This window comes from Cricetulus griseus, chromosome 3 (assembly GCF_003668045.3).
Source record: "Cricetulus griseus strain 17A/GY chromosome 3, alternate assembly CriGri-PICRH-1.0, whole genome shotgun sequence".
Lineage (NCBI taxonomy): Eukaryota > Metazoa > Chordata > Mammalia > Rodentia > Cricetidae > Cricetulus > Cricetulus griseus.
In genome coordinates this window covers 229,383,296-229,389,676 of record NC_048596.1, presented here as the reverse complement: position 1 = coordinate 229,389,676, position 6,381 = coordinate 229,383,296, and positions in this window count along the sequence as shown.

The window sequence follows — 6,381 nt, the reverse complement described above, 5'->3', positions numbered from 1 at the left end:
AAGTTTGTCCAGCTAATGAATTAATGCAGGATGAGTATCTGAAATATACTATACAAGGAATTCAAAATGCTAGCAAAAAAATTCCATAATTCACATTTTAAAAAATGGGTATAAGATCTGAACAGGTATTTCTAAAAAGGAGAAATACATTGTAAGCAAACTTTAAAGACGGTATGGCATTTAGGTCCAGGCAGTTAAGCAGAAAAATATGGATTTAACAAAAGGAAAACATAGCTCCAGGAGAAGCAGAGTCAGTGATCACACCATGTCTCTGAGAAGTCTTTCTCTCTTACAATGCATAGCTCCAGCCCTGGAGAAACTGAGACTCCCAGGGACCACAGTGTCATCAAGTAGTGTATAACTTTAAAACTCATATGGACATCCACTCAATTTTTTCAGATTTTTAAAATTTGAATTAGAAACAAGATTGTTTGAGATGTCAATCCAAGTTCACTCTCCCTCCCCTCCTTTCCTACCCCCTCCCCCAACTAAAACCCTACCCATCACATATCCTTTCTGTGCCCCAGGAGGGTGAGCCCTTCCATAGGGAGTCATCAGAATCTATCATATCCTTTGGGATAGGGCCTAGGCCCACCCCCATGTGTCTAGGCGCAAGAAGTATCCCTCTACGTGGAATGGGCTCTGAAAGTCCACACCTATGCTGGGGATAAGTACTGATCTATTACAGGAGACACCATAGATTTCTGAGGTTTCCTCACTGAAACCCACATTCCTGGGGTCCAGATCAGTCCCATGCTGATTTCCCAGCTATCAGTCTGGAGACCAAGTGCTCTCTGTTGTTCAGGTCAGCTGTTTTTGTGGGTTTCACCAGCCTGGTCTGGACCCCTTTGCTCATCACTTGTCCTTCTCTGCAATTGGGTTCCAGTTCAGTTCAGTGATTACTTGTGTGTGTCTGCTTCTACTTCCACCAGCTGCTGGATGGAGGCTATAGAATGACATATAAGTCAGGCATCAATCTCATTACCAGGGGAGGGCATTTAAGGTAGCTTCTCCTCTGTTGCTTAGATTGTTAGTTGGTATCATATTTATAGATCTCTGTTGGGGCCAGGAAAATCTCATAAGGAAATTTCCAGTGGTTCCAGAAACTGGGAGGTCTGCATTAACTACAGATGCTAGCTGATTTGCTATTGAATAGCATGGCCTCAGTGGGGACTGTCCCCTAGTTTGCATCTCTACAGGACTAAGCATTTGAATAGGCCTGCACCTGGGCAGAGGGCTAGGTGTTTAAGTAACAAGTGAAGACACAGATAGAGTTAGGAGTGACCAGGTCGACTGAAGGAGAGAGAAATGGCCTCGTGGTCAGGGAAGCATGGTTAGGAAACAACCAGGAAGATGTCGTATAAAGAAGAGCCTCTAGTTTTGCAGCATGGAACTGAGAGCTCTCTAAAGATGGCAAGATGCCTGTGTTTGGTCTTTATTGCCGTTGGGTTCCTAGGAGCTTCCAAGTCCATGCTCCCTCACTTAGGCCGAACCTCATAGCTACCGTGGCTTGGGGCTGAGACATGCTGGGCTACAACAAAATGGCACCCGAATGCAGGACCCGAGAACAGGGGAAGAAGCCATAGACACCAGGAAGAAAGGGACACCAAAGAAGCGATGGACAGGCAGAGGCATGAACACTTTGAAGAAATAGTTTTCACTGGTGAACCAGTCAGAGAAGAAGTACTTGCAGAAAAAAGAAAGAAGTGGCCAAATGTGGTGAGTGAACAGCATTAAGTCAGGAATAAAACTGTATATAATTGTAGAAATAGCAAAGAAATATTTGTAATATAAAATAGGAAGATGTCAGCCAGCAGCTGACAAAAAAGTAAATCGGGTTATTTAACCCTTCAAGTAGAAATGTGCACAAAAATATATATAAGACAAAAATGTCAGCCAGTAGCTGACAAAAAAGATAAGGCGGGTTATTTAACCCTTAAAGTCATAGAAGGTGCACAAATTAGATGTGAGACTGAAATGTCAGTCAGATGATAAAGTAGTAAAATGTAGTGAGTTAAACTCCGGAGTGAAAAATGCAGGTAATTGTAAATATGAATCAGGAATATTAGCCAGATGGTAAAGAGAAGTAAGTTAGCCTTGAAAGTAAAAATGTATATAGTTTGAGAAATCAGGCAGATAATTGTTAGTCAGATGATTGTATATTTATTACTTGGGTATAGTTTAATAGCCAGTATTATTGTTTTGTTTAAAAAGAAGAAAAGAGAAATTGCTGAGACAGACATATTGACTATAAGTTTATTATAAGGACCGGCAGAATGGGGAGACTAAGAAGAGGAACAGGGTAATGGCTGACCACCATGGCCGGTCACCATAGAGAGACAGAGCAGGGAAACAGAGAGACGGGAGAGCACACAGAGAGAGAGAGAAACAGGGAGAGAGAGAGAGTAAAGGGGCAGGGGCCTATCTTTTAAAGGGGTCCTCTGCACCTGCGTGCAGACTTCTTTCCCATGGAACCTTGGGCTGACCAGGGTATTGCCTGAGTGGATTCCACCAGGTAACAGGGGCAGGCCAGCATAATGCCTGAACCTTTCAGCCAGGAGAGCTGAAACAAAGAAAAGCAAGTACAGGAGTTTTTAGAGTTTAAGAGTTTTAAAAGGATCCTCCCTGCTTGCAAAAGCCACCGCCATGACTCTGTTAGCATTTTGAGTTGTGCAGGGGCTTGGGAAGACACAGGTGTGGCCTTGAATACATGCAGGTCCATGAGAGATATCTAGGAATGTAATGGAGAACAGAAAATTCTGTGCCTACTAAGTGGTGGCTAGATGGTAAAGAATATACAGGACAAATGATTGGGATGAGCACTAAGAGAGGGTTAGTAAGTACTAAGATAGAGAATTTTTACCTCCTTCCTTCATTTTAAACTGGGAATACAGAGAGGCAAATACTCAATGGGAAAATTCAGCAGGAGCTAAGAGACTTAAAAGTCTTATCGAAATCACTTACAGGAGATAAGAAATTTACAGGTTTCCTCAGATCAGAGAGAGAGGCTCAGGGGAACATAAGCAGGATGCGAGCACCAATACCATTCAGACAGCTCAAGGAACTAAAGATGGCTTATGTCCAGTAGGAACCAACAGCAGTTTTTATCCAGACGCTGATGCTGTAGAAGCCTCACCCCTAGGAAATTGAAATTGGGTAGACAAAACCTGCCAATCAGGAGATTAGTTGTTATAGAGGGCAGGGAGTTAGTGCAGTATTTGTCTCTAAGCCAGTGTGGACATTATCCAAAAAATGTTAGAGACACAGGTGTTAGAACTTTGATTGTGAAACAGCTATCTTATGAGAATGCTGGTACTGCATGCCAGGCCACACTAAGACCTCACAGGAAGGGGACTGACATACGCGAGCTCATTAAGATTTTTGCAGATATTGGACCTCGATTATACTCAGGGATTAGCAATGGTGGCTACCTTACAAGAACTTCAGTTAAAAATATATTATTCCTACAGAGAAACAAAGGCATAGGGAGGAAGAAATGCACAGAGCCTTCTAGAGGATTCTTTGGACGTGATCAGGAAGGGCACTGGGTCAGAGTCCCAACAGAAGAGAAAATAGGAGATCAGGCTTGTGCCAAAATAGCAGCTTCAGATTTTTCAACGGCCTGGAGGGCAAAAGTGAAGCTAAGGACAAGGTCAGTCCTGGCAGCAGCTGCAGTCCACTGGCCCCCAGCCAGCGGCTTGGTGCCACCTCGGGTCAGCATCTGCAGCGGGCTTGACAAAGCGATGGACAGCCTGGAGCTCCTCGGGGTATCTTGCAGCCTTGGGAACTGTCGCCGTGGCTGATGCTAGTCAAATGTATATAATGCTATTAATACAGCCAGTCAGAAACTATTTTAAGATCTTATGGAGAAAGAAAGGCAACAGGTAAATTTAGATCTGTTCAAATTTTGGATGCTCATATTTCAAGGATTGACTATAGCTACTGTGTGAGGAAAAATTTCAATCAAGGATTTTTCTTTTCAACAAACTGATCATAACCTAGGCAAAAGGAGAAGTGTGAGATGTATGCAAGTTATGAATGTTTGGTGTGGCTACACATGAATGTTTGATATATGTATGATTGTGAATGCATGAATGCTAACAAAATTAACTGCTTAAATTGCCTTGGATATGATTAGAGAGATGCTTGATTTGCCTTGCATGTAGTGGAAGGGTTACCGAGATTGCTTTGAATATAGTCATAAAGAGCATCCAGTCAGTCAGTCAGTCAATGTCTTAACAGGAAAAATTAATGATTTGAGCCCTAGGAGACTGTCAATAAAAAAGATAGCAAAAGCCTATAATGTTAGTTTAGGGACATGAGAAATCTGTGGATGATTCGGTAAAATTTGGCAAAGGAGAGAATACAGATCCTCCTAAATTTTTATGGTTAAAAAAGGAAAATCGGAACTCGCCTCCCAGACAGCATGTGGGGTCAATGTGCTCTCTCTTGTTCAGGCCAACTGTTTCTGTGGGTTTCTCCAACTTGGTACAGACCCCTTCGATCTTCATTCCTCCCTCTCTTCAACTAAATTCCAGATTTCAGCTCAGTGTATATATGTGGATGTCTGTCTCTGCTTCCATCAGCCACTGGATGAGGGCTCTAGGATGGCATAAAGAGTAGTCATCAATCTCATTTTAGGGGAAGGGCTTTTAGGCTATCCTCTCCACCATTGCCTCTACTGTCAGATTGTGTCGTCCTTGTAGGTCTCTGGAGATCTCCCTAGATCCAGATCTCTGATGTCAATAAGGAGGCCTCTGCACTCCAGGGAGCCTCTGGTAGTGGATTAGTATTTTTCCCTGGTGTAAGAAGGGACTTTGAGAGCCCATCCCACATGAAGGGATACACTCTGGCCCTGGACACATGGGGAAGGGCCCAGGCCCAGCACAGGAAGATTTGGTGGACTTTGCAGAGCCCCTGTTGAGGGCCCTACCCAGCCTGGGGAGTGGTGGGTGAATGGAGTGGGGGTTAGGTTTGGGGTGGGGGAGGAGGGATGGGGTGAGGGGAGGGAGAGGGAGAAGGAACTTACATGTGAAACAAGCTTGTTCCCTAACTTGAACTAATAAAAATTTTTTTTTAAAAAAAGGAAAATCTGGAAAGTAAATTTGATACATGATTTATAAAGGGTTATCAGAAGAAGCCTCAGGACACAGCCACCCTGTTAGATACACAGTCTGAATGTGTCTGTGTAAATGCTAATTAGGCCAGCTCAGCTAAGATGCAAATGAGGTCTTATCTGCTTGTCAGCTTCAAAGGTTAGATTAGAAAAGGCTACTCAGAAGCTTTAAGTAAATCTAAAAAATTGTTTGGGACATATGTTGTATTCTAAAGAAATGAAGACTTAATAGATAGCAATTAGAAAAGATAGTTTACAATCTTTGTATGATTTTTTTGTTAGAAGTTGTTAAAAATATTCAATGGTTGAGTCCCTTTTGGGGGGCATCTAATGATGATTTAAATCCTTTAAATAAGATTCTATAAGGAGGTAGTGACCCCAATTTACCCAGACAGCTAACTAAGAAGGTAGAGAAATCATTCTATAATTAGAGGATGTGATTCAGCATCAACAGGTATATTATATTGACTATGCAAAACAATTGGAAGCTTATGTGCTCCCCAGAAAGCATAGTCTGACTTTGGTTCTGTGGCAGGAGGAACCATTACCATGCTTACACCTACATGTCTCGCCAGCCAAAGTATTAAACCCTTATTTTTAAAAAAAAGGCCTACTTGATGCAGAAATGCCATATGGATTCTAGGAGGTATTTTAGGAGAGACCCAAGCATGATACATGTTCCTTATTCAAAGCAACAGGTTGACTCTTTCAGAACAATGATTCATGGGCAATTGCCTATGCTCTGTTTTCAGGAAAAATTGATAATCAGTTTACAGCTTATAGGCTGTTACAATTTACTCTGATATATCGTTATATTCCCCAAAATTGTAAAAAACAATACTGTGATAGCTTTTACTGATAGTTTTGATGGGAGAACTACTTGCATATGTTATTGATGGAAATGAATAGATAAAACAGACAGCTCAGGCTTCAGCTCAAGTAGTCGAATTGCAAGCTGTTGCAATGGTCTTTCAGATAAGTAATTTAGTAAATAATTTATTCAATTTGCATACTGACAGTCACTATGTCTTTAAGGCTCTTCAGGTAATAGAGACAGTTCCATGCATAGGATCTAGTAATAGTTAGGTTAGAATATTATTTGAGCAAATTCAAAATACAGTTACCTAAGAAAATTGCCATGGTTTATGGGTCACACTGGGAACCTATTAAATAAGGCCTTTCCCTGATTACTAGCCAAATGAAATGAGTCCACAGATTAATTAACAAAGTTTGTTGATTTGCCTTAAATAGAGAAAGTTCTACAA